This window comes from Carlito syrichta, unplaced genomic scaffold (assembly GCF_000164805.1).
Source record: "Carlito syrichta isolate Samal-C Ts95f unplaced genomic scaffold, Tarsius_syrichta-2.0.1 Scaffold305216, whole genome shotgun sequence".
Lineage (NCBI taxonomy): Eukaryota > Metazoa > Chordata > Mammalia > Primates > Tarsiidae > Carlito > Carlito syrichta.
The window spans coordinates 359,628-381,374 of NW_007249312.1; positions in this window are offsets into that span (position 1 = coordinate 359,628).

Sequence of the window (21,747 nt, forward strand, 5' to 3'; positions counted from 1 at the left end):
TGGGCGGGGGGGGCAGTGAAGGCCCCGCGGGGGGGAGCCGATCGCCTGGCGGCGCCGAGCCGGGCTTGGGCGAAGCGAGTTCCCCGCCGGGGGAGCAGCGCCTGCGAGGAGGCGAGCTGGGGACACCGAGGCGGCGTCACCAGGGAGCAGGGATTCAGCTGGGGGGGTTGGGGGAGGGAGCGAGCAGAAGATGCCTGGCCCGGGAGCAGGGACAGAAGGGGGGGTGGTGGCCTTGCTTAAGAACCCTGAGCGTCGAGGAGAAGGAGACTTGGACGGGCAGATCCTGTACCCCCTGCTATAGAATATGCAAAGGCTAGCCGCAAGTTTTATTTAGTTTTTCTTTGTTTTATCTTCCTTTGGCCAGGAAAAGCCTTGGCCATGGATGCTTGACATTGGAAGTATAGAGCTTTTTGATTAAAACTCACACACACACACACACACACACACACATACATGCACACACACACACACACCCCTTTCAAAATATGTTTGATAATCTATTTTTTTTTTTTTTTTTTTTTTGAGTCGGAGTCTCACTCTGTCACCCAGACTGGAGTGCAGCGGCCGCTCCCGGCCACCGCAGCCTCGACCTGCTGGGCTCCAGGGATCTTTCCGCCTCCGCCTTCCGAGTCGCTGGAACTACAGGTGCATGCTACCACGCCCGGCTGATTTTTTGATTTATTGTAGAGATGAGGTCTCGCCAAGTTGCTCAGGCGGGTCTCGAACCCGCGGGTTCAGGCAATCCACTCACTTCAGCCTCCCAAGGCGCGGGATTACAAACTGAGCCACCGAGTCCGGCCGATAATCTGTTCTTATATCGGAACATCACTTTCTGTTCAACACTGGGTTTGTGTTATCTGATTGTTGAAAGGAATTTGACCTCTATTTGACAAAATAAATCATTAAACAGTTAACATTATATGTTACCGATGTTTATTATATTTATTATTCAGGGGGAAAAGCCAAAAAAACCCCCCAAAACCTCAAAACATTGTGATCAACGCATATGGGAAATTAGTTAATTTAAGCAGAGCTCAATGTCTTTTGGCTCAGACAGGAAGCCTGGGCCCCTGTCTGTCAGGTCAATGTGCTGGGTCGCCCTGGGCAGACTGTTTGCCATCCTGATGTTCACTCAGCATTCCAGCACATTCCCTGCCACACGTGTGCCTTGCAGGGTGACTGCTGTGTGCTGAAGGGCCCGAGGCTGTGTCAGCATTGGCCACGTGTTTTTTAAGGAGTTGCCGCTGCACTCCACATAAGGGGAAGGAAAGAGATTGAGGCCGAGTGGACATTATTTACAGCCATGAGATGAAGTCAAGTTTTCCACAATGGACTTGATCAGGATAGAACCCTTAGTGCCTTTCCAGAAATAGATGCGTGAGGGATTCGCTTTCAAATAAGCAGGTTTGGGGGGATTCATTTGCTTCATGTTTTAAAAAATGACCTTCGAACAAAACTGCATGGGAGATGAGGGTGTCTGCGAATGCTTCCTGTCCTGGTCCGGTCAGTGTTGCTGGAAAGGAAACTCAGGACTGGGCCGTTTACATGGAAAGTGGCTTGTGTGGCTCACGGTGCTGTAGGCCGTCCAGGAGGCCTGACAGCAGCGCCCGCATCTGGTGAGGGCCTCAGGAAGGCTCCTCAGGGCAGAAGAGGGGCGCACCGCAGAGATCACTTGGTGGGAGAGAAAGCAAGAGACAGCAGGAGATGCCAGGCTCTTTTTGGCCACCAGCTCTACTGGGAACAAATAGGGTGAGAACTCCATACCTACTGCCTGGTATCAGGAAAGACGCTACTTATCTGTAATGGAAATTTCACTGGGTTTTCAGATGAAACAGGAAGAAAAAAAAAAAACTGAAAAAAGCCTCACTGTCCTGTGAAACAACATCAAGCAGCCTGACATATATGTTATTAGAGTCTCAGGTAAAGTAAAGGGAAGAGAGAGGATGTGGACTTGAAATAATATTTAAAGAAATAATAGCGGAAATTTCCTTAAATTTGATCATGACAGTAAACCCAGAGACTTAAAAAGCTTAGCAAACACAAATCCCAAGTAAAACTTTTGCAAAAAATTGAAATAAATGATACGGAGAGAGTCTTTTTTTTTTTTTTTTTTTTTTTTGAGTCAGAGCCTCACTCTGTTGCCCAGGCTAGAGAACAATGGCACAATCACGGCAGCCTTGACCTGCTGGTCTCAGACGATTCTTCCACCTCAAGTCTTCCAGGTAGCTGGAACTAGAGGCATGCACCACCACTGGCTAATTTTTTGATTTATTGTAGAGATGAGGTCAAGGGACCCACCCCCATGACCCACACACCTGCCACTAGGCCCCTCCTGCAACACTGGGCATTACATTTCTTTTCTTTTCTTTTTTCTTTTTTTTTTTGAGTCAAAGTGTCACTCTATCTCCCAGGCTAGAGTGCAGTGGCACACTCATGGCCCCTGCAGCCTCGATCTGCTGGGCTCAGGTGATCCTTCTGCCTCAGCCTTTCAAGTAGCTGGAACTACAGGCACACGCCACCCTACCTGGCTAATTTTTTGATTTATTAGAGAGACGCGGCCTGGCCAAGTTGCCCAGTCTGGTCTCGAACCCCTGGGCTCAGGCAATCCTCTCACCTCTGCCTCCCAAAGTATTGGGGTTACAGGCATGAGCCACTGCGCCTAGCTAGGAGAAAGACTTCAGCGCAGCCAGAGGTGGGGAAAGACATGATGTTAGAGGCAACCATAAGAATGACTGCAGACTTCTCATTGTTGGAAATGATAGAATGAACCCTCAGGCTTCATGGTGAAATGTAACCCAGCCGGGCGTGGTGGCTCACGCTTGTAATCCCAGCACTTTGGGAGGTGGAGGCGAGAGGATTGCCTGAGCCCATGGATTCAAGACCAGCCTAGGCAACATGGCAAGACCTCCTCTCTACAATGAATCAAAAAATTAGCCAGGTGTAGTGCTGTGTGCCTGTAGTTCCAGCTACTTGGAAGGCTGAGGTGGAAGATTTGTCTGAGACCAGCAGGTCAAGGCTGCCATGAATGTGCCATTGGACTCCAGCCTGGACAGCAAAGTGAGACTTTCTCCTTATTATTTATTTCAACTTTTCACAAAAGTTTTTGCTTGGGATTTGTTAAGCTTTTTAAGTCTCTGGGTTTATCATTTTTGTCAAAGTTGGGAAAATTTCTGCTACTATTTCTTTAAATATTATTCCATATCCACATCCTCTCTCTTCCCTTTATTTTATCTGAGACTCCAATAACATATATGTCAGGCTGCTTGATGTTGTTTCACATGACAGTGAGGCTTTGTTCTTTTTTTTTTTTTTCCTGTTTAATCTGAAAACCTAGTGAAATTTTCATTACGGTTAAGGTATTTTTTTTACTTCCATAAGTTTCATTTGATTATTTTTTATATCTTCCATTTTTTCCTTATTATAGCTATGTTTTCTTTTAAATTTTGAGCATATTTACGGTGTTTCTTGTGGCCACTTTAAAGTTTTTCCTGTAATCTAATCATATTTGTCATTCCTTGGTCTGCTTAAAGTGATTAACTTTTTTTCTGGGCTGAGGTTTATATTTATCTGCTTATTGGCATGTCTGATGATTTTTTTACTGGATGCTAGACATTGTAAATTTCTCATTGTTGAGCACTGGACTTTGTTACATTCCCTAAATAAGCTCTGTACTTTGTTCTGGCAGACAATTACGGTACTTACACACTAAGTGGTCCTTTTAAGGCTTGTTTTTAAGCCACATTTTGACAGATACATGTAACTATTCTATGGGACTAGTTTATCCTCAATATAAAGAACAGTCTTCTGTGGACCCTACTGAATGCCAGGGTATTATTCTGCCTGAGCTCCCATAAAAATTACCATGGAATAGACTACATAAACAACTAGATTTATTTTCTTCTGGTTCTGGAGTCTGGAAGTACAAGATCAGGTGCTGGCAGGGTTGGTTTCTGATGTGGCCTCTCCCTGTGTCCTCACATGGCCTTTTTTCTGTGCATTGAGACAGAGAGAAGGACACACACACACACACACACACACACACACACAGAGAGAGAGAAAGACAGAGAAAGACAGGGAGAGACGAGAGAGAGAGAGAGAGCAAGAGAAGAAAGAAAGACACACACACACAAAAAAGGGAGAGAGAGAGAGAGAGAGAGAGAGAGAGAGAGAGAGACACATACATACACACACTGGGGTGGGGGGAGACAGAGAAAGGAAGACACACACACACAACACACACACACACAGAAAGAGAGAAAGATAGAGAGATATACCAGTCAGAGACAGAAAGACAGAAAAAGAAATCAACACACACACACACACACACAGAGAGAGAGAAAGAGAGAGAGAGACAGAGCCAGAGACAGAGAGAGACAGAGACCAGAGACAGAGACAGAGGGAGAGAGAGAAACAAAGACCAGAGACAGAGATAGAAAGACAGAGAAAGTGACACACACACACACACATACACACACAGAGAGAAAGAGGGAGAGACAGAAAGAGAGAGAGAGAGACAGAGAGAGAGAGAAAAAAACAAAAAGAAAGAGACAGACACACACACAGACATGGAGAGAGACAGAGTGAGAGAGACAGAGAAAGGCAGACACACAGAGAGACACAGAGAGACAGACAGAGAGAGAGAGAGAGAGAGACACGCACACAGAGACAGAAAGAAAGACAGCAGAGAGAGAGAGAGAGAGAGAGAGAGAGAAAGACATACATGCAGAGAGACTCTATGGTGTCTCCTCTTTTTCGAAGGAAGCCAGTCCTGTTATATTACGGACCATCACAGATGAAAACATGACACTTTTTACCTAAAGTCTTTCAGAGGCCCAGAGTATTTATGAGCCGAGGGCCCTTTTTTCCTTCTTCTTTTTTAGTGTGGCCTTCAGTTCCCTTCAGGGTCCCTCCCTGCCCTGTTGTCCAGTCTCTCTAATCAGTCTCTTTCCCAAACTCATCTAGTTGCTGTCCTATTAATGCTACAGGACTATTGCGAAAAAACAAATAGTAAAATAAGGTGAAGTTCTCTACAAATGCGAGTATTATATTCCTCTGTCATTTAAGGCTTAGCTTAAAAGCTTCTTCCACTGCGAAGCTTTCTCAGATATGTCACCTATAATGTCTCTCTGAACATCACAGTACTGTCTCTTTCACAGTATTTAATTGCATGAAAGATCTCTTCCAAAGAGTTGGCAAACTACAGTCCACAGGCCAAATCCCGCTAACTGCACATTTTTGTAAATAAAGTTTTATTGGAACACAACTCTGCTCCTTTGTTGACTGTGACTACTCTTGAACATCAACAGCAGAGACCACATGGTCTGTAAAGTCCAAAATCTTGGCCATATCACTCTTTATGGAGAAAGTTCGCCAGCCCTTGAATAAGGTAAAAGTGTCTTTAGTGAAGAGTATAGACAATTATGCATATCATGTTTGTAATATTGATTGCATCTTTGAATTCGTCATCCTATAATGCATTGTTTTGCAACCTCAGTACTGTTGACATTTATGGTTGAAGGATTCTTTGATGTGGGGGCACTGCAGGGTGTCTAGTAGAATCCCTCGCCTTTTTTCTGCCAGATGCCAATGGTAGAACTCTTCTTCCGGATGTGAAAAACAAATATATGTCCAGATATTGCCAATTATCCTCTGGGGGGGGGGGCAAAACCACCCCCAGTTGAGAAACACTGCTATAATGTATCATTGAATTGACCAAATGTGAAAATAGTGAGGTTTTTCGTTGAACATTTGAACCTCACTGATCTTGTGAACATTCTAGAGTAATGTCAGGCAAACCTCCCTTTCTGCAAGCAAGAATCACACAGAGGACGGTACGAGGAGCGCATTTGAAGTTAGAAATGTGTTCGCTGATACGAATGCACATCAGATGTCAAGAATCATTGTTTTAGAGCTTGAGTGTGCGTCAGAATCAGCTGAAGGCTGTGTTAAAACACAGGTTGCCAAGGCCCGCTCCTTAAGACTTTGATTTCTCAGGTCTGGCCAGGGCCTGAGAATGTGCATTTCTAAAACTTCCCAGGGGGTATGGGTGCAGTTAACCCTAGAAGGATACCTTGAGAACCACTGTTCTGTAGCATTCAACGCTGGCGATAGTCTTCTTGAGAACAAAAGATTGCGTTAATAATGTGTCAAATTTGAGATAACTGTGTGGTATAATCAAAGAAGTGTGGGTACCAGAATTAAGATGAAAACAAGATGAAACACCTTAGTTCAGATCTTGTTCACCCCTTGCTAGAAAGCCATGGGAACCTCTGATCTCAGGTTCATTACCAGTAGAAAGAGAATTGTCACATGTGGTGAGCAATCTTGCATAAATGACATTTTAATTAATTAATTAACATTCAATCATGGGCATCACTCTTACTCCATCTTTTTCCTCATCCATAGGTCACTGAGAAAAAACTAGACTGGCTGTCGTGTAAGGACTCCTTTTTGAGTAAAAGGGCTCTAGACAAGTAAGGCAAAAGTCACTGGAAGACCCTTCATCAGGAGAAATGAAGCGTAATCATCACTGGTCCGGTCAGTTCTGCAATGGTATCTAAGGAGTAAAGTGAGCTCTGAATTCTGGCAGATAGAGTCTATCTTGGATCTCTCTAACCCCTCCTTGGAACACACACATTCTGGATCTACTTTTGAAGTAACCAGAACTTGTGAGATCCTAATGATTTGAGGCAGAATTATGAATCGATCCACTGTAATGATTTCACAGTAAACTGAAAACATTTATATCTACCTTATCGGACCTTCTGGTTAACTTTTTGGTTGTTGTTGAGAAACGAACGTGACTTCACTTGAGAGTTTACTTGAAAGCTTTTGCCAGGAAGTCACATCAGTCATTAGGAAGTTGCTTCTTGACATGGATGAGTCACACAATATTCTTGACTACATTTTCCTGCTGGAAGGATGTGTAATGTATGTTACCACTTCTGTCATTAAGGGCATGGCTATTGCTTAGCATGACATTTTGTGGGATCCTTGTTGTGTGGTATTTATAGGCATCTAGCTGGATGAATAACATCTGATGAGTTCAAAGCACACAACATTAATGGTAGTATGGACATCTTTCTGAAGAAACTACAAAAACAAACCCAAATTCTGAGCTAATGCTTCCATCTGTCCTTTGGTATTCATTTGTAGAATACCACACAGTGGTGGTGTCACTAATGTGATGTCTCTGGAGCATCATGTAACCTTGGGAGCAGAAATATCTGAAGAACCAAAGGAGAATAAGGGCTATAATTAAAAATAAGCCCCAAGAAATAGTTTCCATGTGGTTGTGAGAAACCCTTGAGCACAGCTGGAAAATTTCAGGCTGAAATATGTCGGAACAATAGTTTACAGAGGAAAGTAGCTGGGTTTGTGGTTACACTTGGAAGTGAAATTTCTTTGCTTGGTCATAATAGCAAACTAGCTATAAAGTTTAGAAGAACATTCCCTAAGGAAGATTTTTTTACTCCCGGAATTACAAAGAGCAACGCAATAGATGATTTCTTAAATGAGAATATGGGTTTGTACTCACATTAGGGACAAAGTTATTAGGAGTAGTTGTATTATATACAGTTGAAAGTAAGTTTCAAGGTGTAAATAAAATCATAGACTTAATAATAAAGGTTGAGGAGTCTAAAATGCAGGAGCAAAGATTAGGTTTCAGTATAAAGTTGTAAAATAAGTTTGCACTTGAAATCTGGTGGTATAAATCTTTCCTTTTAGTATTTGAGTAAACGTCTTAATATATCCAAAATCAACTCACCATTTCCTTCTACATTTGACTTCTCTTTCGGTATCTTGTGTTGTTGTCACTGTCTTCTTCCTTCAAGGTACCTAATTTTGAAATGTTTGTGTTATTTTTAAATCTCTCCCTCTTTTCACCTCCCATATCAAGTCAATCGTTAATTTCTTTTGACTCCACTGCTAATGAATCATTCACATCCATATAATATATTGTTTTTAACACTGTTGGATGTGTTGAAAATAGTCTTAAATGTCTAAACAAACAAACAAAAGAGAGTTGGGATGGATATCTCAAGTGCCCTGATTTGATTATATAAATATGTCAAAGTATCATGTCTCCCTGAAAATGTGTACATCTATTATATAATCAATAAAAATAATTAAAAATATAAATTAGATCTGGGGAAAAAAAAAAAAAAGAAATGCCAGGCAAGCAGAGAAGTACTGTGAAGTTGTGAAGTCTTTAGGGGTGGATAATCACTTGAAAATAGGGGGATGGGTAGCAGGGTGGTTAATTTGTGGTTGATGAAATTTTAAGAACTCATTGCCTTGAAAAGTGAGCGTGGATTCCAGGGGTATGGAGAGAAAAGATAAAAACAGATGTGTGGCAGGCATATGTGGGCAATCATGCATCATATTTTGGATAATAGAGGTGTGTTTTAGAACAAGAATGTTCACTGCTGCTGACATGCGGTGTTATCAGACGATAAAAAGTGTTTCCAAATAGGGGTCTGGGGTGGGAACAAATCTACCTTTTAGGAAAATCGTTTCAATCAATGCTTCTTCAATCTTCAGACTTATTATTAGTAAATTGTTTCATTGTTAGAAAAATCACGTTGGAATTTTGTTCAAGGTTTTTTCGAAACTATGTTAAAATATGTAATTGTTACCAAGAAGGAAGTTTAAAGGACTAGCACAATCGATTGTATTGATGTGTATGCTGGGTCAGTGGCTTGGATATCAACGTCATAAATTGAAATACTTTGTTGAACCTTAAGTCACAACAGTAAGGTCAGTGATTCAAGGCGGATGCTAGGATTGCTTCTCATTGTGTTAGTTTTCTGTTACTATATAATAAATTGCCACAAACTCAGCAGCTTAAAGCAAAGGTCAGGTTTTAATCTCACAGTACTGTATGTCATAAATCTGTGGTGGTATGGCTGGATTTGCTGCTCAGGGTTTCACGAGGCTGAATGAAAGGTGTGGGCTGGCTGTGTCCTCATCAAGAATAGGACATAGCCCCTTATTTTCTGTTATTGGTAGGGCTCAGATCCTTACAATTGTCAAAGAGGTACCCATTTTTGTGGTGGCCATCCATGAGCCACTGTTCTTTTCTCCTGAAGGCCATCTTCATTCTTCTTAAGTGTTAACCCTCCATTCTCAAAGCAGCCATGGTTTTTCTCATGCCTCGGACCTCTCTGACTGCATGCCACTATCTGGAGAAGCTCTCTGGGGGCTCACGTGATCATTTTAGGCCCATCTGGATAACCTTCCTATCTTTAGGTCAACATAATCACCGGAAAGAGAATATATTCACAGACTCTAGGAGCTGGGGGAGACATCTCTGAGGGGCATGGCAGAAACTTTGTCTGCTACACCTGTGTGATGTCAGCAACTGGACAGTGCAGTCGTGGGTCACAATGTGATCCAGTAAGAAAGACAACTTAATTGGAATTGTTCTCCCTATTGGCACTGTAAGTACAATCCTATCTCATCTCAAGTTGATTTACATAAGAAACTAATTGCAGCAAAAAAGCAAATAGACTCCATTTCCAAGACCAGATTGCCTTGGTTAAGTGAGAGTGAATGACGCAGGAATTAACGATTTTCCAAAAATCAGAATAAAATTCACTTAAGATATTTTTAAAAAGGAATAAGAAGATATATTTGGTAAATTTGAAGACAGTAAATTCGACAGCATTTTACACAACTATTTTCACGATGCCAATAAATGGCATACATGCTGACCAAAGGAATGTAGGAATTAAGTTATCATTCATATCCTCAAGGAGGAGCGTAACAATGAAATGTTGAATTGCCATGATTTTCCATGGTTTAAAATAAAAGAGTAAGTTGGAAAATACTGTTTCCTCAATAAAGCATTCCTAATAAATTACTGAGTCTTTTCTAAGATTTATTTTTAAAAGCAAAACGTCTATATACCTCCCTGCCCTCACCCTCCCAACCCACACATCGTGTTCTTGTGAATGCAATTTAAAAACTCTCATAGGAGAATTTTTTTTTACAAACAAATTTGAGCACATTATGGTTAATTATATAAACTATTATAATTTAACAAGATACCACATAAGAATCATTCAAATGCACACACACAATAATTTGATCTCATAAATATGTTCTTTGGGAATTTAATAGATATTTCATTCTGAAAGAAAATATGAAATTGAATTATGGAAAGAAAATGTTAAGTCTGTTTCTGGATTTAACCATATGCATGAGTCTTCTTTTTTCCTGTTTAGCAATGGATAAATATTTCAGTTTTTTAAATCATTTTTTAAATAGCAGGATTTATTTTTGTGGGTAAGTAATAATCTATTGTGTATACTTACCATATTTTCTTTATTCATTTAATGTCCATGAATGTTTTCATATCTTGGCAATTGTGAATAATTCTGCAATACAACTGGAGGGACAGATTTTTTTTTGAGATAATAATTTTATTTTCTTTGTGTACATAGAACTGGAATCGTTGGACTGTATGGTAGTTCTACCTTTTAAAAAATAGCCACCATACTGGTTTTAAATAGTTGATTAAAAAATTTTGAAGAAATTGAACTGAAGCAGAGTGAGTTTCCATTTCCATTTCCATTTCTCATAAGAAATGTGTTGGTAAGAGAAAAGAACAAAATTATTAAAAAGAAATACTGTGAAATGATGGATTATTAGAAGTATAATTGTAATGTAAAATGAACTAACTTTAGTGAGATTTAACTTATTATTTTTAAAGAATATTTTATAGGCATCGATACTTTTTGTTTTTTAAAATTTAATATTGCTCTTAAACTGGTTCCTATAAATCCAGTCTGATTATCATTCATGAATCTTTTTGTATAATATTAAGGCCTAATCAAATTATATTATAAACTGGTAGCATTATGCCAGAAGGAATAGGATCGTTTTCTTTCTTTCTCCTTTTTATTTTTAATAAGACAATTTTTTCCCCTTTAATTTCACAGGTTGAATATAATACCATGAATATATTCTTATTCATGAGTAATTTTATTCAATTATTTCATTTAAAATGCTTATATGAGTCCAATTTAATGACTTATCAACATGTATAATTTACTTCTGATTTAGAACAAACTATCAGTATGAAAAACTTATTAATCAGAGTGTCATTAATTCGAATGTGTAAATATTCAACTTGAACTAGCTGAAGTTAGCCTTTGTATGACCTGTAAATAAATAATTGACATTATTATTTTTTTATGTGGAATAGGCATTGAGGCAAGGGAAATGTTTAGTCTGATGTAAAAATAAATTATTTTTTCCTTACTTTTCATATATTACTACCTTATCTTTAAATATATATCTAACATGTATGTTTATAAAAATAGAACATCAAATGGAAATACATTATCTTTGTCTAAAGCAATGTTAAACTTTCATAATTTATTTATTTATTCATTAATTCAATTATTAAATACTTCCTAGGCCAGGTGTGGTGGCTCAGGTCTGTCATCCCAGCACTTTGGGAGGCCGAGGCAAGAGGATTGCGGGAGCCCGCGGGTTCAAGACCAGTCTGGGCAACATGGTGAGACCTCATCTCTACAATAAATTAAAAAAAATTAGCCGGGCATGGTAGCGCTCCTGTAGTTCCGGCTACTTGGAGGGCTGAGGAGGAAGGATCGATCAATGGGTTCCAACAGGTCAACGCTGGGGTGGCCGTGAGCGTGACACTGCACTCCAGTCTGGGCGAAGGTCATGGGTGGAAGAAAGGAACGAAGTAAAGAAGACCAGGGAGAAACAGCCAAAGAGACAGAACTGGAGAGTATGACATCAGAAAGCTAATGGTGAGTGTTTAAAGCGTGTTCAACTGTGTCAAAAACCCTTTATTAGCTCACGCCTGTAATCCTAGCACTTTGGGAGGCAGAGGTGGGAGGATTGCTTGGGTCCAGGAGTTCAGGACTGGCCTAGGCAACACAGTGAAACCCTCGTCTTTACAAAAAAAAAAAAAAAAATTAGTCAGGCATTGTGGCACACACCTGTGGTCCCAGCTACTGGGGAGACTGGGGCGGGAGGATTGCTTGAACTCAGGAATTGGAGGCTGTGGAGAGCCATGATCGTGCTACTGCACTCCATTCTGGACGACAGAGTGATACCCTGAGTCAAAAATAAATAAAAAATAAAAATAAGCCCTTTAGGAACTAATAAACAGGATACTGAACATTTTCCATTATGGTTGCTAACGTTGAAGTCAGAAATGGCTTTTGCAAGAAGAGTTTTAGCAGAAAAATAAGCACTAACGCCAGATTGAAGGCTGTGAAGGAGAGTGGAGACAGCCTGGGTGGACAATTCTTTGGAGAAGGGTGAGTATCAAGGGCAATAGCCAGGAGGAAACACAAGGTCAATGACTTGATGATTCTAGAGTTAAAGAACCCACATCAGTGGCCGCTTCTCCCATTGCGAAGTGATTTTAGTTATCTTCCCTTGATTTGCGGTTGGCCTTAGTGGCTTCCTGACCAATAGAATGTGGCCAAAGTGATATTCTTGGACTTCTGAGAATAATCACTGGACATCTTGCAGCTTAGGCCTGGGCTTCTTGGAATATTTGCCCCTAGAGTCATAAATCATCCTGTAAAAGGTCTGAGAACCGAGATCACATTCTGTGGAAGCTCAAGCTAGCCACGTGGAGAGGTTACATACCAACAGATATCCTGATGGCCCCATCTGTTCCCAGCCACTGCCAGTAACAGGTCTGGAAGGAACATGTCAACGTGAGCAGACACATAACGTGAGGTCTCTGCATGTGTGATGTGAAGAGTTGAGACCTCCAGCAACTGCCCAAAGTGAGGCTCTAGACGGATGGCCCCAGCTGGGCTGTCCCAACCACCTTGATTCTGTTGAAGCCTCTGTTTGTTTGCTGTTTGTTTTCGTTGGGGTCTCACTCTGTCACCCAGGCTGGAATGCAGTGGCATGATCATGGCTCACCACAGTGCCTACTTCCTGGGCTCAGGTGATCCTTTTGCCTTTGCCTCCCAAGTAGCTGGAACTATAGGTGCCACCATGCCCAGCTAATTTTTTGAATTTTTTTGTAGAGACAAGGTCTCGGTATGTTGCCCAGACTCAAACTCCTGCACTCAAGCAATCCTTCCACCTTTGCCTCCCAAAGCGCCTCCCACCATGCCTGGTCAGAAGCCTCAGTTATTATGGAGCAGAGAAAAATTGTTACCATTGTGCTCTGTTCAAATTCCTGATCTTCAATGAATATTTTTTAAATGGCATTTTATGCTACTAAGTATTGAGGAGGTTTTTCCCACTATAGTAGATAACTGGAACTACTTTACACATAGTAACTGTTCAACAAATAATCATTCAATTTGATGGTATGATTCACAAGATTTCAATTTATCTGATTTATTTAAAATTTGTCAGAAGCACATGCTTAAATTGGACATATGTGCCGAACAAATATTTAATATGTAGCTCAGCATTCCGATCATTGAATTGGTCATTTGCCCTACTAGCCAATAATTTATAGTCATAAATTATTTACCATCAAATTACTTAAACTTTATGTATTTTTAAAGGAACTTTTAAAGAAATCTCAAATCTGAGAAAACATTTGTACCGACTTCTTCTATGCTTACTTTGCTTTGGACATTATTCTAAAGGCTTCATGTGTATCAAATCATTTAACCTAAGAACAACCGTGCCGGGGAGGTAATTTTATCAGGATTTTACAGAAGAAGTCACTGAAGCACTAAGTTAAATACTCTTGTCAAGGTTGTACAATTCATACCTGATCTGACAGGGATTTGAGTCCGATACCTGGGCTCTGGAGCATCTGGTCTTGTTAGACAATAGTCCTGGCATCTTACCTCCTGCCAACAGATACATGTTGTTTGAGTCCTTTTGTCTCTGCATCTGATTGAAATATAATATGCTGACTGGAGTCCCTGACTGGCAAGATGGGAGGACTGAGAAGTAAAACGTCAACACTGGCCGGGCTTGGTGGCTCAGCCTGTCATCTCAGCACTTTGGGAGACTGAGGTGAGTGGATTGCCTGAGACTGCGGGTTCGAGACCAGCCCAGGCAACATGGTGAGACCTTGTCTCTACAATAAATAAAAAATTAGCCGGGTGTGGTAGTGCACACCTATAGATCTGGCTACTCGGAAGGCAAAGGCAAAAGGATCACCTGAGCCCAGGAAGTAGAGGCTGTGGTGAGCCATGATCATGCCACTGCACTCCGGCCTGGGTGACAGAGTGATAATCCCCGTGGAAAGATGGATATACTTAGTCCGAGTCAATTCGAGGATGTTTAAGATGTCATGTCTGCGCCAATACAACATCTCTGAGTCTCATTTTACTTTGCGCTTCCTCTGCATTTTGGCAGTACTATACGAGGTCTAAATGTTCAGTCACACATACAAATACAACTTAATTGTTAAGCTTTGCAGTGCCGTGTATACACAACTCAGTATTCACAGCCAAATTTATGATAGAAACAAACCCCCCTTCTCCCAAAGTAGGCATAATCACTGAAATATCAGTGCTATCCTGTTCTTTAGGTTTTTCTTGGCCACTTTCAAATATTCCTCAGAACATTATCCCATTTCAACCTTCAAGGAAATGGCACCGGACCGCTACCAAAGCTTTGTTACGTGTTACTCAGAAATACGACTCTCTGTGGTGAGCTCTTGTTACTTTCTCTAAGCGGATTATTCCCACCAGGAGAAGCATTATGTGTTAGAGGTGATTACTGATGGGGTCGGCAGGAGATAATTCTAGAGCAGAAAAAGCAACCTGGAATTGTTAAACACAAGGTGAACGCACAGTGAAAGTGATAGGATAGAACATTAAAATACCTTCAAAAAGTTGGCTTGTGTAAAGCATTACAAATTTGGTTCTTCTACACATGTGTTAAATAACTTTTTGGATTAAGCAGTTGTAATGTCTAGAATAAGAGCGTTTGTGATCAACAGCACCTTGGGTGTGACTTGCTTTGAATGGGGAAGAAGGTATCACTGTAAACACGTACATGGGCCAGTGTGAATTTATGACACGGAGGAGGCAGGACAAGGAAAAGAAAGACGAAGCCACCAAGACAGGCACGCAGGTGCGTGTGCTGCAGGGGTGACAGCAGACGGGCCACAGACAGAGATTAGCAAGGAAGAAGAGGAAAAGCTGGGTTGCAGCAGAAGACTCAGACAGCCGCGATGAGGTGATCAATGAGCTTCTAGAAACTTCTGTAACTGAGGATTAGAGAAGTGCTTATTTGATGGGTACTCAAGTTTTTCTCCCAGTCTCTTTCCATGCCAAGCAGAGATGAACATTTTCCCTTCTTATTAGAACGCTTTAGTTTCCAGACAGTGATCATTTTCACAGCATGAAAAGCTTCCATGGCGTCTTCTGACCGAACCTCAGCTGCTTGAACAGTCTAAGATTCTCCTCTGGGGTATTATCTGCTTCAGATACTTTTACTGTAGTTATTATGATTCACATGCCATTTTCTTATTTCGGGGATAAATGGCCCCGAGGCTTCTGTCATCCGTTTTCTGCCTGTGTGTCTCCAGAACCTCTCAGCCAGAAGACGCAAGGTGGCCCAGACTGCCAGCTGCCTCCCGGTGTCCCTTCTCAGCTTCCTCTTGAGGACAGAGCCCTGGGGCCATGTGCTCCTGAAACAGTGCTCCTTTGAGCCCTGGGAGATACATCCTGATTAGTCCAAGTCGTTACAGTGATCGATTTCATCCAGTTATTGTTTGAGGCGCGTGCATGTCACGTACTTCTGGCCAGTGAGCCAGGAGAGATGGTCATCTGGGGCTGTGTCAGCATGTATGTGTGATCCTATGTGTGCGGTCCTATAACAGGATTCCTTTAGCCATATCCCCTTTAACATGAGTATGGTGCTAAATCTTCTTAGGAGAGGGCGCCGGAGGGACACTGGAGGAGGAAGAGGCTTCGTGCAGTTGCAGCCTCAGCTGAGGATGGACTCGGTGGTTGTGGGCTGGCACCTGTCGAGCCACTGGCCCTGGACACCAGCTCTCTGTAGCCTTGCAGCCTCGTCCTGGTGATGACCCGGCTGGTTTACCTGCAGCTACCTGTGACCCGAGGGGTGAGGGCATGGGGGAAGCTCCCTGTGGCAGCTTCTCCCCACCAGCCTGCAAGCTCTGTAGGCCTTTTCCCTGCACTGGGCGGGACTGGGAGGGGCGGGGCCTGGAGGGGCGGTGCCGGAGGTGGGGTCCCTGTTGTGTGTCCCTCATCTCCAGACCAAGGCTGGTCTTGCTAAAGAGCCGATCTTCCTGCCACCCGGTGTCTAAACAACACCTTTTCCTCAAGGGCCTGGCCTCCTTGTCCATATCTTACCGTTACTTTAATTATCGTTAATAACTCTTATGTAACCTTCTTTGTGATTTCTACCTCCTGATTACGTCCAGACCGCTACTGGGCTGAGTTATAACAAGCAACAGATGCGTGAATCTGCCCTTCCCTGCCTTTGAATATTAATACGGTGCATGTAACCCCTAGAACTTCAGCAGTCATTTCTTTGTAGAGATGGAAGTCTCCCTATGTTGCCCAAGCTCCTGGCCTCAAGTGATCCTCCCACCTCAGCCTCCCAAAGGGCTGGAATGATAGGCATGGGTCACACTGCCCAGAGAACTTGGATTTTTGATGACATCATCAGCTCTTATTTTAACCAACCCTGGTGTGGTCCAGGCAGGGAGAGAAATACTCCTACATTTAAGCTATTGTTAGTAGGGATTTCACTTACTTGCAACACAAAGAACACTCACAAGGATGTATAATATTCCCTTGTTTAAAGTCATCATTATTCTAATTTATTCTGATTTTTTTTTAGAATTTTATTTTTTATTAGAAGCAGGCACATTGCTTCTTGGCAAGGCTAGGTGTAGCATCAGCTATGACTCTTTCAAGGCTTGAGGTTACGTTACTCATCTTGCTTAACACATTTACTGTTGTAACCCAGAAAACCTTTAGTTTCCCTACACTGTCACACGTATTCAAGTTCCTTGTATCACAAAGTTATGCTGGCATTTCTCTTATTAATTGGCATTCCTTTCATTTTATCAGTTTAGTTTTTCTTTCTGATGATGTTGAGTTTCTACTAGTTTTTTAAAATTTATTTTGAGTTGGAGTCTCACTCTGTCGCCCAGACTGGAGTGCAGTGGCCGCTTCTGGCCACCGCAGCCTCGACCTGCTGGGCTCCGGCGATCCTTCTGCCTCAGCTTTCTGAGTAGCCGGAATTACAGGCATGCACTACCATGCCCGGTTGATTTTTTGATTTATTGTAGAGATGAGGTCTTGCTGCCCAGGTGGGTCTCGAACCCGTGGGCTCAGGCAATCGACTCACCTCAGCCTCCCAAAGGCGTGGGATTACAGGCTGAGCCACCAAGCCCGGCGAGTTTCTACTAGTTTTTAAGGCAAAGAAAGGCATTGACATGAGAGCCCTGTGGGTTATTTCTTTGAAGGATAAAACATGCCAAATGTCAGTTCTTCCTCAGAAGCCTAGGATGCTTCTTTTTTCTGGAAAGCAAACACTTCAGCCAATTTCTAACATCTCTACTTTCACACAATTGGGTACAATGCTTTGATGTAAGGCTGTATTTAGAATTAATATTATACACATATAAGAAAATAACAAGAGAGATACAGTCCCTTTAAGTCTGTCGTCTCACACCTCCTGTGTCCCATAGCTAGTACTTATAATTTTCCTTGATTAAAAGAAAACTTTTTCACAGCAGAATGGACTGCAGAGAAGAAATCTGCCACATGGTCCTTGCCTGTGGGGTCTATGAGTCACACTGTCACCGGGTAGCCACTTCGTGCCTTGTCTGCAATGTTATTTCCTTTGCGTCCTGTGACTTCCCTGAGGCATCCTCCAGAAACATTTCCAGTCTTTTGAGTATGGTCAGCCCCTCCCGGTTGGAGCTGATGATGGTGGCTTTCTCTGTGGAAGGACAAAGGACTTAAAATAATTGACCCCATCCCACCCAACTCAGCCCACCTCCTGAGCTCCGTCCTGGGCTTGGGGCAACACAGCTGATTATTGACCTCCTGTCTCTTAATGCTGGAATCTTGTCCAGGAGCTTTCTCTCTCTCTCTCCTTCACAAGAGTGGCTCACTCTGCCCACCTTTAAAACTGCTGCTTTTATCCCGGGAAGGTGTCCTTGAATCCTTTCCCAGGTAGACCTGGCAGCCTGCACAAATCTACTTCCGAGGTGCACACCCATTGTATTGAATGATGAACTTATTTCTATGGAGTTACCCAGGCAGTTTGGCTATTGTTTTTTTGTTTTTTGTTATTGTTTTTCTGAGTTGGTGTCTCACTCTGTCACCCAGGCTGGAGGGCAGTGGCACACTCCTGGCCACCCCAGCCTCGACCTGCTATGCTCCTTTGATCCCTCCACCTCAGTCTTCCAAGTAGCCGGAACTACAGGTGCGCGCGACCACACCTGGCTAATTTTTTATTTATTGTAGTGACGAGGTCTCGCCAAGTTCCCCAGGCGGGTCTCGAACCCGTGGGCTCAAGCAGTCCTCTCGCCTCAGCTTCCCAAAGTGCTGGGATTACAGGCTAAGCCACTGAGCCCGGCCTATTTGGCTATTGTTAAAGTTCATCCCTGCCTTAGAGGAAAGAATGATGCTATCTCCTTTAATGAAGAAATTGACCGGTATTTGCCTCAAAAGAAATAGAATCTTGGACTGAGATAAAACTTGAAGGGTAGAGGGAGGGGAAGAAACTTCTTCCTTTTTTCCACCTTCCCTGCCCTTTCCCGGCAGTGCTTAAGGACACCTGTTAGTCTAAGGAAAGGATCATGAGGATCCCAGATATCTAACGAGTGTGAGAGGGAGAAGCCCCTTAACATGAGGCCATGAATCCCAGCAACCAAACCCTTCACCAAGCCACTCCAGACGAATGGTGTCTTTTACATTCCCATGCTCAATATTACAGGACAAAAGTGTCACCGAGATGACCTTCTAACCAGGAAAGTCTTGATTTTTGAAAATCAGAAAGACAAGTCAGTGACTGCACCTCTTTGAAAGTCATAGAAGCCTCCAAAGATGAAACTCGGAACTCAAGAGCTGAATTTGAGAAGCTCCTTGCTCTATCATGGGGGCCAGATATTTCTAGCCTGGAACTAGACATCAAGAGTGGGGCTTTCTTTTTGAATGCCTTGGAAGGCCTGCCTGCATTCCTGCAAAGCCCTTGCTTCTGCTGGCTTTGTTGATTTCCTCTTTGGGGGGCACCAAAGAACTCCCAAGAGCCGTATTGAAGGTTGACTTCTGTTACGCTGCCTCTCTTCCACTCAGAACTGAATGCTGATGAGTTAAGCGAGGATAGCTGTTGTGCCCATGTATCAGAATGCTCCATAGGCAGTCGTGATTTCCCACACCTCGGCAGGGCGTATCTGACTTTCTTCAGGACACAGATCTCTACCCTTTTAACCCATGAGGGTCAAGATAGGACAAGAGGCATTCTCACTTCCGTCTTCCCTTTGTCCACGGGACCACATCACTTGATCCCAATTGTACCTCAAGTCTTTGATAAAACATTCATTTATGCTTGACTTGTCGATTGTTGCCAGAAGTTATACAATTTTGCATAGCATTCCAATGCGATTTTTTTATGTCTAGGAATTCAATCCAAAAATTATGGATGCATTCAAACATTCAGCTAAAAGATATTTATCATAAAAATATAAAAAATCAATACGCGTGTACATTTGTAGACACATAAATGGAATATGTAGAGCGAATGTAATAGTTATGTGTAAATCTGTCTTTAATCATGTTGCTTTTGAAAAAAGTGTAGTAACTTAAATAAAGGTATATGTCAAATCAAGTTCATAAAATGAGACGGGTATGCCATGTTTAAATCATCTTATATCATTTATATCTATGAGGGGAGGACCTAAAAAAATCAGAATTATCTTTTGGAGGGTGGGTCTCTTTTAGTACAGGCTTCTCATGCTGGGTAAGTGTTCTAGGAACCCAATGGCATCCATGTACCAGCTAGCATTGTTGTGAGAGACTGAGTTCAGCTTGCGATTTTTTTTTTTTTTTTGAGATTCTTTCAACGTATTTGCCCATTTCATGATGGGTGATTTATGAACACACTTGCCCACACTGTGCTGTGTTCAGTAGTTTTTGACGAAAAAACAGAACATGACTCCTGTTCTCCACTCTCCCTATTCACCCGATCTCATTCCCTTTTTTTGTTTCCTCGGAGTCCTCAAAGGGAAATGTTTTGCTGATGTGGAAGAGGTGAAACAAAAAATGGCAGAAACACTAGAAGGCACTGAAATGAGTGAGTTCAAAAATTGTTTTGAGCAGTGGAAAAAGTGCCTCAATAGGTGTATTGCATCACACGGAGGGTACTTTGGGGGGCCTGAAGTTTAGACATGAAAGAATAGATACACACATTTTTTATGACAAATCCCAGAATTTTGGGGTCCCCTCATATATGAGCCATGTCTGTCCCTGCCAGCTGCATCATTCCTCACTGCCATCCACGCCTCTGTCTCTTCCCTGCCATCTCCTCCGTCACTCTCCCACCCTCCTTTCTCTTCTGCCCACTTGAATCTTGAGAATGATGCCACTGGGAATTGAGATCATGGCTGGTTTGTTTTCTTCCTTCTGCTTGCTTATGTTTGATAATTTTCTCTTAACAATTGCATGTAATCTGGCTTGCTCTCTGAGTCCTGCATGACTTCCTGTAATGACTTGTGATCAGAACTTCCGAAGGCCCAGAAATATTCTTAGCTAAAAAGAGTAACAACAAAAAAAAGGCCATTCTGCCTGAGTTGTTCATGGTTTCATATGGTTTGACTGGCTCTCAGTTTACACAGGCATCGAGAGCTGGTAAAATCTTAGAGGTTATCCAAACCATTCCCTCCTCTTAAGGGAATTGAAGTGAAACCCAGAGAGGCTGACATTCTACCAAGGCAACATAAGAAGTCACAGAATTGGTGGTGAACCCAAGATTCTCACCAGATGATGACATTTATGACTACCATATAAACTTGGTTGAAGTTCCATTGTTTTTATTTCAGTGGCTGTTGGAGATGATAGATACCTCAAACATACATGTGTAATAATGACAACAGGGCTGACATCTTTAAATCAGAACATTTGAAGTGGAAGAAAATGTCATAATTCCAAAATAAGTAAAATAAACTTAGACAGCCTGTGCTCAAAGTAGCTTCAAATTATGAGTTTAATGTTGTTTCATTTTGAAAGAGAAACTCATCAAAAATGTCCAATACTAAAAAAGAATCTTGCCGGACATTATGGTTCATGTCTATAATCCTAGCATTTTGGGAGGCTGAGGATCACTTGAGGCCAGGAATTTGAGATCAGCTTGGGCAACATAGTGAGATCCTGTCTCTACAAAAAAGAAAGGAAGGGGAAAAAAAATTAGCTGTGTGTGGAGGCATGCACACTTGTAGTCCCATCTTGAGCCTGGAAGTTCAAGGCTATAGTGAACTATGATTGCACCACTGCATTTCATCCTGGGTGACAGAGCAAGACTCTGTCTCAAGGACAAAATTTTAAAAAAGAGAATCTTCTGGAAAATACCAGGCTAGCAAAAGTCAAGATGTAAACTTTACTCCTTAAGAATGGAATGTCAATATACCAAGACATTCCTCTCAGCAACCACTACATTTTAGGTCAAAGTTTATTATGAGCCGGGTTCGTTTGGTGGCTCAGCCTGTAATCCGCGCCCTTGGGAGGCTGAGGTGAGTGGATTGCCTGAGCCCGCGGGTTCGAGACCCGCCTGGGCAGCCAGACA